The sequence below is a fragment of the Natator depressus genome, chromosome 20 (genome assembly GCF_965152275.1).
Source record: "Natator depressus isolate rNatDep1 chromosome 20, rNatDep2.hap1, whole genome shotgun sequence".
NCBI lineage: Eukaryota > Metazoa > Chordata > Testudines > Cheloniidae > Natator > Natator depressus.
This window is the reverse complement of record NC_134253.1, coordinates 6451992-6462895: the sequence shown is the minus strand read 5'-3', so window position 1 is coordinate 6462895 and position 10904 is coordinate 6451992. Positions and strand designations below refer to the sequence as shown.

General features: G+C 45.1%; 1 long non-coding RNA gene across 1 annotated transcript; it reads right to left on the bottom strand.

Moving 5' to 3' along the window:
* Positions 1-9113: 9113 nt before the first annotated feature.
* On the bottom strand, positions 9114-10473 carry LOC141975151 (uncharacterized). Its single transcript, XR_012635875.1, has 3 exons — positions 10385-10473; positions 9815-9872; positions 9114-9179 (listed from the first exon to the last, which is right to left on the bottom strand). It is a non-coding gene; the product is annotated as an uncharacterized LOC141975151 (long non-coding RNA).
* Between the last annotated feature and the right edge of the window lie 431 nt (positions 10474-10904).

Sequence of the window (10904 nt, the reverse complement as noted above, 5' to 3'; positions counted from 1 at the left end):
GAATGCCCCAAGAGAAGATTTGACCAATCAGGGGGAGTTCCGGGGCAGGATGACCTGTCTGGAAGTGGTTCGTGTGACCCCTCTAAGAATACCTCCCACCACGGTCTACCAATCAGTAGGGGTTTGAGACACTGGGGACCACCCCGAGAGGAGGTTTGACCAATCATGGGGAGTTCCGGGGTGGGGTGATCTGTCTGGAAGTGGTTTGTGTGACCCCTCTAAGAATTCCTCCCACCACGGTCTACCAATCAGGAGGGGTTTGAGCCACTGGGGACCACCCCGAGAGGAGGTTTGACCAATCATGGGGAGTTCCGGGGTGGGGTGATCTGTCTGGAAGTGGTTTGTGTGACCCCTCTAAGAATTCCTCCCACCGCCCTCTACCAATCAGGAGGGGTTTGAGCCACTGGGGACCACCCCGAGAGGAGATTTGACCGACTGGGGGGAGTTCCAGGGTGGGGTGACCCGTCAGGAAGTGCTTCGTGTGATCCCTCTAAGAACTCCTCCCACCACCTTCTACCAATCGCGATGGGTTTTGGCCACAGAGGACAGGCCCGAGAAGAGATTTGACCAAAATGGGGCAGGTTCTCGGATTGGGTGAACCGTCCAGAAGAGGGTCATGTGAGCCCTCTAAGAACTCCTCCCAACGCCCTCTGCCAATCAGAGTGCAGCACCATCACCCCATAAGTCCCAGCACTGGGCAGAGGACGCCATCTCTTACCAAGAAGACATGTTTTAGAAATTGTGGAAAGGCTGAGAGGAAACATGGACTCCTTTACCACCCCCGTGAGACCTTCAGATTTTGTTTTAGCTCCGAAGACCTTTGGAGTTGTGTGGAGAAAGCGCTACGGCAGTGACAGTTCCGAGGAGGGCCCTTTGACTCAACCGTTGATGGATACGTCGGAACCCGACCCCAAAATCCAAACCTTTGTGAGGCACCCCGATGAGTGTGACAGCCTCTCATTGTCCATGCCCTAAAGTTGGAAGGCGATTGTGGCTTGGGGGAGTCACAAGGTGAACGGGAAAGACAGCTCTCAGGTAAATGAATGATTAAGAAGCGACGGTTGATCATGGGGGTGTAATGGGGTTAGGAATCGACCTGGCATTGCATACATCTAAAAACAGGCAGTGGGGTGCTTACACTGTTTTTTGTCTGAAAATCTCTCAACAGCTCGGCGATGCCTTTCTAGAGGCCTTTGAGAAGTTACACATCGGTAGCCCTGTGGGAGTAAATCCATCGCACATCAGCTGTTTTTGCTCCTGTCTGAGACCCAGATCTCACGAGGAAAATCCAGAAAAGGACAAAAATGGAAGAATGAACCAGCTCAGACTCCCTCATGGTAGGGATCATGGCGTCCTTTGTTTCAGGCGGCTGTAAAAGATTGTGTTAAACCAGGTGATTAATAAAACTTATTTAAATGTGTCAGAATGAACGTGTCCCCCTCCATACTTGTGTTCGTAAAAGACGGTCCCAGGAACAGTCATGTCTCCACAGATGGCTCTGTTAAAGAAAATCTGTTAAACCCCCAGGAAAGTTGGGGGCTTTGACGGGGTCAGTCTTCTTTTTCAAGTGGCCAAAAAGCATCATAAAACTTTAAATAGAAGACAGGTAAGAGCTTGGCTTTCACACCAGGATGCTTACACTTTACACAAACCAGCTCAAATACGTTTTAAAAGAACCAGGACTGTTGTTTCAGATGTGGACGCGCAATGGCAGGCAGATTTGGTCCGTATGCACCGCTTCTCCAAACACAACAGCGGTTTTAAGTACATCTTAACAGTGATAGACATTCTATCCAAATATGCCTGGGCCTTAGGCCTAAAAGACAAGATGAGCGGTGAGGAATCCAAGGCCTTTAAAGCTATTTTTAGCCAAGGTCGCGTGCCTCAAAAATGACAAACTAATCGGTGGAAAGAATTTTGAAACAAACCTTTTAGCAGATTGTTGAAACGGCAAAGCGTTAACGCTTTTTGTTACTGATAATGAAGTCAAAGCAGGGGTTGTGGAGCGATTTTAAGAGAACTTGAAAAAGATGTGGAGGATGTGGCGATATTTTACAGCCCATAACGCCTTTCGCCACATTGACCTGTTACCTGACTTTATGAAGAGTTACAACCAGAGCTTTTACAGAACTCTACCTACCAGACCCGCTGATGTTAACCCTTCCAATTCTCTGAAGATATGGAAACCGGTTGATAGAGACGGTTTTAAAATAAAACCGGTTGTTGCCCCTTTTAGAAAAGGCGACCACGTGAGACTATCTAAAACCAAAGGAGCTTTTGAAAAAGGTTGTGAACAGACGTTTCCCAATGAGATATTTATAGTGGATGAAGCCTTAACCAGGAGCCCGAGACCTGTATACCGATTAAAAGATTACGAGGGTGAGACAGTTACTGGATCTTTTTACCCTGAAGATTTACAAAAAGTAAACCCCAAACAAGACAAGATTTGCAGGATCGAAAAAGTTCTAGCGGAGAAAGGAAAAGGGAGAAAAAAGCAGCTACTGGTGAAATGGTTTGCGGGGGGGGGGGGGGGGGCGATAAGTTTACCAGCTGGGTGGAAGCTTCTCAATTCTGACGTTTAGACACAAACAAACAAAAAGATTCCTCCTGCAAAGACTGAGGGAGCGAAAAATGAGCGACAGCGGGTTTTACATGACTTTGCCCAGCAATGCCAGCTCTGCAGTTTTTCCTCAGAACACCAGCTCGAACTTTACAATACAGCTAATTAAGCCCTTGGACCTCCCGGGTGCCTGGGAGGTGGGGTTAGTGGAAATACAACACCCGCACAGCTGGAACACTATCAACGAGGACACCCCTTTTGAAATCACCTTTGAAGATATGGCATAGAGTTTTATCCTACGACGAGGTTATTACTCGTCCATACCTGAATGATTGGATCATATGAACAGTACCGTGGCTCGTCATCCCCCACCGCCTGAGGTGGTCATGAACGATGACCCTGTGGGTAGAAAAGTTAGCCTTAAATCCGCTGATTTTACTTTTATGTTTTCTACCAGCAGGGAGCTAGCTAACATTCTAGGTTTGGGCCCCAAGCGCAGCGTCCAAAAATTCCCCTTCTGGGCAGACATCACAGGGGGGTTAATTCCTTGTATCTGCACACAGATATTGTAGAACACCCGTTTGTGAGGGACTTTTCTGTTCCCCTGTTACACTGTCTCCCTGTCTGAGGAAGGAACAATGAGTTTGTCACCATCACCTACGATAAACCTCATCACGTTCCTGTCAGAAAACACCACATCGATACCATTACCATTGAAATAAAGACAGATCAGAACAGATACGTCTCATTTGTTGAACGGAGTGGATGTGAAAATTTAAACTGACGCGCAGATAAGACGCTTTCTGTTTAATGGGCAGTGCAGCCGAAGGCTTTAAATTGCGCATTGTATCAGCATCCCTTTTTGTGAAGAAAGTACGGGTGGCCCTGAGCGTTCGTCTGGGGCACGCGGAGTCCCTGCTTACCACAAATGCTAAATATCCCGTGGACCGTGTGGGAATGAAAGTGTTTAGCATCCCCGTGGGCAGCAGGGTCAATAACCAGGAGAACCTGTTTTTTGGGACAGTTACCCAAAATGCTTGTCCTAGGGTTTGTCTTATGCCTTGAGTGGAAGTTACACTAAAAATCCCTTTCATTTTAAACATTATGATATTAATTTTGTGGCCTTGTATGTGGATGGTGAACAGATACCAACCAAGCCTCTGCAACCAGACTTCGAGGCAGGATGCTGCATGAGAGAATACATGAATCTGGTACAGACACTGGTAAACACATGACAGATTGTTCTCTGTTAATCGACCGTGAGGAGTTTCCACAGGGTTACACCTTGTTTGCCTTTGACCTGTCTCCCGACCAGGAATGCTCCGATGACTATTCCCTGATTAAAACCGGGAACCTGAGAGCAGAAATACGTTTTGGGAAGGCTTTAACCATCACCATCAATCTGATCGTGCATGGGGTTTTTGACAACATCATAGAGAGAAATCAGAAGAGAGACGTTCTGCTTGACTATATGTGAACATGGACACCGTGCAGCTCTCGTGTGTCTTATCAAGGTGCCTTACACAAAAAAGAATTTCTTAGATGTGTTCCCTTGGATTTGGCTCCCTGGCGACAAGCTGTCTCAGAGACCCCTAGGTTTGTATCGCGCATCCACACAACCAACCTGGTGAACACTGGCTTGCCTTGTGTCTGGCGGAGCGTAACCGTGGAGAGTTTTTAGACTCATACGGGCACCCCCCGAAGAGCATGTTGTTTCCTAAAAGCATTATGAAATGTTGAAACAAAAATGCCACAGGCATTGTGTTTCACAATAGACAATTACAAGACCCCCGCTCTGTCGCCTGCGGCTATCACTGAGTGTTTTTCTTACGTCATCGGAGCAAGGGTTTATCTCTTGACCGGATTTTAAAATTGTATTCTAACGACTTAGTGCAAAAGGACCGGATGGTGATGAATTTTGTAAAAAATACATTTAAATTCTTGGGCATGCCTAGCCTTGCTCAAAATGTGTTTCAACAAGCCCAGACGTGTATCTTGCAATGCTTTTTATAGCCATGTTATCCAATATTCTCAGGCATAACAGACAATGTTTTGTTTGGCATTATCCAACACATTTTTTATAAAGTAACTTTTCCCACAGTTGCTAGGCCCCGCGAGAATTGCAGAAAAGGGGTGTTTCCACCTCGTATCCATTTTAAAATCCGTAGGGCAGGGTTTTAAACCCTTCTCCTAGGACCCTCTTGTTGTAAATGACTTTCTGTGTTTTCTTAAGGGTTTTGGTCTCTATTTACCACTGATTTTTGTTCCTTACGATAGAGGGCTGCTGCACCTCTCTCTTTTTTGAGGTGTTTTCTCGCAGGCCCGTGCAATAGTCCAGGACTAGATCTTTCAAACTGTCAAAGTTGATCTTTTGACAGTTTGCCAAGTTCAGGGTAATACCTTTGACTTTCATACAGGCCTTTCCTCCCGACAGCTTATACCCGTATGTTTTTGGGCCTGCCAACACAAACTCGGTGATGTGTTGATCTGGCGGGATCTCGCTCGTGAGGGAATTTAGAAAGAGTTTAGCGATTTGGCGTTTAGCGGGGTTAAACCTGATCTCGTGTTGGCACAAACGCATGCCTTCTTTCTGGTAGAAATAGTTCATGTACTTATTTTGTTTTTCTTCGTCTGTGCACCAGCTGGGATACCCTGAAGCCTCTTGTTTCTGGCGGAGGTGTCATTTGATGTACTCTGGAAAGAGTTCATCAGATTTTTCATTAAAAAGCCAGATTTCATATATTTTTGCCACCGCGTACCCCTTCGCTATGGCCGCGTTCAATTCCACCGTGCACCAAGTCCCCAGGATGGCCCTCTCCTCGTCAGTATGGATGCACATCTCCCGCTGCTCCGTTTCCGCACAGGTTCGGCATAGCGGGAACATAAGTTTGCCACCCACTCTGACAGGTAACAATGGGAAAAAGAAGCCTTGTGTGGGGTACACTTTAACTTTTGCAATTCCAAAATAATTTGCAAGGGGTCCAAATTTGTCCTAAACTATATCGGGGTGTCCGATAGGGTATTCTTTGGTTTTCTTTACAAAAGGGTAGAAGCTGGTAAAATCAGAATAGTGGATTTCTTCCCCGGAGTTAAGTTTGTAATATAGGCGGATAGCGTTTGTCCTCCCCCCAAAAAGAGCATCCCTAGGCACGAGAGGCTAGGGCAACTGGGCTCATTTTAAATACCTGCAAGCTCCCTGTCTGTTTCTTTCATCACTTCCCACTCTTGCTCCCAAAGAGTCCTCACTACAAAACCAAGTGGTTTCAGATAGTCGGTCTTGAGCTGCGTCTTGTAATAAAGAAACCCAAGGGTTGTCCCCGTCCTAGGGTTTTGTGCTTTTTCACAATGACAGGTGGCACAAGCGTGGAAAAGAACACCCGTTAAACTCTAAGGCTGTGTGTACCCTATCAACACTGGCATAACCCTCTAAAGAGTAGGAGCCTACCTCTAGTTCCCCACCCTGTAAAGCATGCCGTATTTGTATAGTTTCTTTGTGAGAGGTATACAACAGCCACTGAATAGATGGGGTCGAATATCTTTTTCTGCCTGTCATCATTGTCTGGAGGGAGAAGAGCTACCGTGTTAGGCTCCAAAAACATAAACCTGTACACAGCCATGCAGACAGATGCCAGTGTTATGTACCAGAATGGATCTATACCCAGTTTTATCTCGGTGAATTTACCAGGTTCTCTCTCTACTAGATCTCCCTTCTCCATCATTTTCATAATCTCTTTTCTGTATAGGATACAAGGCTGTCTCAACATTTTGACATCCTGCTGACAGTAATACGCGAGCTCTTTCTGCAAGTCAAACGTCTCCTCCCTGTGGGCCTGCTACCGGTCGAGAAACTCTGCTTTTTCCCTGGGCATCATGCTTTCTACACCATAGTGCTCCACACCGGGCATAGGCTCCACGTCATTTTGATTTTCTAAAGTGTTCAAAAAATGTGGAAAATACCCTTTGCACCCTTCAAACCCCATCACCTGCGGGAGCTTACCAAGCTTCATGGGCAAGAAGTTTAAAGAGTCTATACAACGAATGCCCAGGGCCTTAACTTCCACACACATTAGTTTACTACCCTGAGTGATCAGTTCTAGGCACATCTTTTCCTTCAGTAACTGTCTAATGATGAAGTATGCATCATAACCTTTGGAATTGTGCGCCTGGAACGTGTAGACCCGGAACTCTTTGCCAATAAAGGTCTGAACAAACATAGAAAGACACTCATCACCCTTAAATTCCCAGGACTTTTCCGGCTTGAGGGACATAGCAAAAATGTAATTGGGAGTGTGCAACCCAGTCTCCTGTGTGTATTCGGAATCATAACAAATACACTTTTCTGAGGATTCGGACTTTCTAAGGCTGTCCATAAAACTGAGGTGACCGTCTACATCACCAGCGATCAAACCCTGACCCTGCTTACAGCGCCTCCCTTTACACCTGTGCCGCTTGTCCACGTAAGACTGACCCTTATCGCACAACGTTTTAGACAGGCATTCAGCTTGTTCTGTCGATGCCCAGTCAATGTGTCTGTCTAAACGCTCTCTGGACTAACAATACAGTCTACGGCGAGGACACCTCAGCTGCACGTCCACGCTGTCTGAGCATGTTACGCTCAAGCAGAGGCAGCAGCTGTACCTGCGAGAGTGGCCGTGACTGTGCACCGTGGGGCAAAACTCACCATCATTTTTTGCTCCGAACAACTTTTTCACAACCAGAACCCCATAGTAATGCTCATCGTGCAACAGGATGAAATAAGTCTTGGGGTAAACTGCCCCCGCCCCGTTTAAAAAAAGCCCCTTTCGCCACATACAGCACCACCTGTATGTTGACTCCTAAATGCTGTTCAGACATTGCTACGTCACTGAGCATAATCTTTTTTTGATCTGACCAGCCCAGTTTCTCATGCAACTTTCTCGCCCCCCGCTAACGATTCCGCGTCCGTAGGTTTATGGTCGGACATGACGGCCAAGAGCCCACGCGCAAAACACAGATTGGTAGCCGTGTAAGTCAGGTCTACTAAACATTGTCTCTTTTTTATGGATGATTTGACTACTGAGGATAGAATTTAAAACTCTACGAGCGGCCCCCACCCCTGTTTTTTTACAGCTGTCACAACGAGGTGCAATGTCCCATTGACATGCAACTCTATTGCTCTGTGGCAGCTTTGAGGTCTGATTGAAGAAATCCTCAGCAGACAGCTCATCCCTAGTTCTTCAGACCGAAAACAACAGGTTAGTTAAATTACGGCTCTCTAAATGTAACTGAACATAATTATCAGGGCCTACCCTACCATTAACGTCATCGAGAACTAACTGTATCCCCCTGTCTATGGCTTCAACAGCCTGCTGAGCTGAATTTATTCACTCAAGATTGACAAAATGAAATTCCTCACAATACACTGACCCCCCAAATCTAGGTAATTCACGTTGCCAACTTCTCACTCTCTCCATACACACCTCTGCATTTTCAGGGTTACTTGGGGGGTTCCTCTATGGGACCATCAGTGGCATCTTCTACATCAGATGCTATTTGAGAGTCAGACTCTGAGGCGCCTCCGTGAGGGTCATCGGGAGGAGATGGGGACCCATCATTCTAGAGAGCCCTCTGGGGAATTTTCTAAACCAGATTCTGTGTGAGAGTCTGATTCCACCTCCCCATTTTCAGACATGCCAGTTTGAGAGCCTCCAGTCGAGGGCATCTCTTTTTGTCCCCCCTCCCCATTACCTCTTTAGCCCTTTTTAAAATTTTTCCAGCGACCCTGGCCTGGAACTTTTTGGCAGCCATTTGTTTGTCCACCAAGCGCTGTCCCCCCTTTTGTTTACACCTGAGCTGATGTGTATCCTTGAGGGTGCCCCTTTTACCCAGGCCCCTTTCCACAACTAGTCACGCCTGCGCAGAGCCAAAAATTGAAGTATTTTTCAAAAAGTCACCCACCAAAGCTTTTGCTTTGTTGATGTGCTTTCCAGCCCTCCTTTCTTTTAGACCCCCTGAAGATACACCGTTTACCGGTATTCTGAACGAAGCATCATATTTTCCCCAAACCTTTTTAGAATACCGTTCTTTTAGAACCCCCGAGGATACAGCGTCCCTCAGTCTTCTGAACGAAGCATCATAGGTGGGCGTTTTCACTCACGGTTTTCTCAGGGCTTGGTGTGGAGGTGGCCGCTGAGGAACTGGAGTTGTGTTTGCGTGGTTGGTTTTTACCAGAGTCTTTTGTTTTGTCCTTGGGTTTGACGTATTTGAGATTTGGACTGCCCTGATGCTACATCTGCACTCTTGTGCTGTTTTGAGTTGTTAAAGGTCTCAAAGCAGATTTCTGGTTCTTTGGCTGGTCTGGTGGACGTGTCCCTGTAGCTCTGACTACAGCATTGTCAGGAGAACTGCACATACCCGATTAGGGGGGAAGGAACATATAACAAAACTTAACTTTACCATCTTTCTCACCCACACCGATGTATTTACTTAAAATACAAAACCTCATAACCTCACAAACACAGTATATTTACTGGGCTTCATCCATCCATCTGGCGAAATTTTCTTTTCAGCTGTCTCTTTTCTTTTTCTTTTAAGCTTGTTTACCCTCTGGTCTAAGGGTCTCTCATGTTTTGACCCTACTCTGGAGCAGACAATATTATTATTATTACTATTATTATTATTATTATTATAAATTACATGAAACTGTCTTGTAAACTTAAAAATAAAATATTCATTAGGGTGTTTTTCTATTTAAAAAGTCAGAGTTTTAAAACAAAATAATCCATTTCAGGCTGTATAACAAAGAGGAGTTTTGAGTTTATTTCTACCACTTTAAAACAAAAAACAACAAACCCGCAAACATTTTTTTAAATACACCTCATTTTGCAAAATAAAAACCAAATTGCTTTTAAAATCAACTTTTAAAATCCAGTTTAAAACACATTTTGCACAGTAAAAAAACACCCTGTTAGTTTGAAACACACCATTACCATCAGTTTGCAGCCATATACGTTAAAAAAAAAAACAATCATTTTTTTTACAGAGAGAGAGAGAGAGAGAGAGTTTAAAACACAGTTTGCAACAAAATACTTTTCAATAAACCCACATGCATTTAAAAGCCAATTGCAGAAAGTTACGCCCCCCCCCCCCATGTGTGTTTGGGCCTTTGAATTAAAGAACAAGCAAAAATGTTAGTTAGTATTACCCCCAAATCCCTATCCAACCTGTGTAATACCTGAAGTTATTAAGCAAAACTCCAGTTAAAATGGTTTTTACCTTGGCCCGGTGATGAAATGCAGTTTAAAGTGACTGGTTCCATGCTAAACAGATCACACTGCAAGAAACATAGGCACCATTATTTACTAAGACAGCATGGCCAATGAGTGGTATAATAGAATATATATTTTCAGAGTTAAAAACAGGGAGCATGGCTCCTTTTGCAGTCCAGCAGCCATTCAAGAGAGTTTCTGTTGAAAGAGTCTCCAAAATACCTGAGGTTTTTACACCATCCTAAGCCTTTGTTTCAAACAGACTTCAAAATAGGAGCTAGCAGGTTGATTTGATCGCTACAGCTCTCAAATAATAGCTACTTAAGGACGTTAGGCACCCCTCCCTAACATTCCCTTTTGTGATCTGGGGTGGGGGAATTTGTTATACCAATAAAATAAAAACCAGCAGGATCTTATTAAAAGGGAAAAGGCAAAATGCCACATTTATTGTGAATACAGAAAGAATCATAGTAAGCAGTTAGTTATAGGTATAACATTCCATTCAATTTCATATTTATTCACACATTCATTCATACACACACACACAGAGGTTCTGCAAGGTTGTTATCATAGTTACCAGCCTTAGAGTTGCTCATGCCAAGCCACTGGCCAGGTGGCCTGGACACGAGGAGGGAGCAGGGCCTTGTCAGATGCACATCTGACGCTCCTGGAAGTTGGTTTGCAGAATCAGACCCCAAAGTTTTCCGTTTCTAGAGTCCATTTTTATAGGAATTTATTCCTATGCCAGCCTATGGGAATTGCTTCATCATGCTGTTGCTGAATCAATCAGCAGATGGCACATTCCTGACGGCTCCGTCTTGTTCTTCGGTTCTCCCATCCTTGAAGCTGTTGGGTGGATTCCAGTCTGCCCTCCGGGGGTCCTCTGGTTGACGCCTTCTTTGGCCGACGGACACTGGATTCTTAGGCTGGCACCTCCCTGATCATTCAGTTATTATCCACACCAAGCATCCATCCACATACATCCTCTATCTCTATTTTAAAGCACAATCGTTAACAAAGCCAGATAAATACAACAAAAGGGCGGGGAGTCTCTGTGTGCTGTTTCTGTTGTTACAAAGTATTGCTTTGAGAACAGA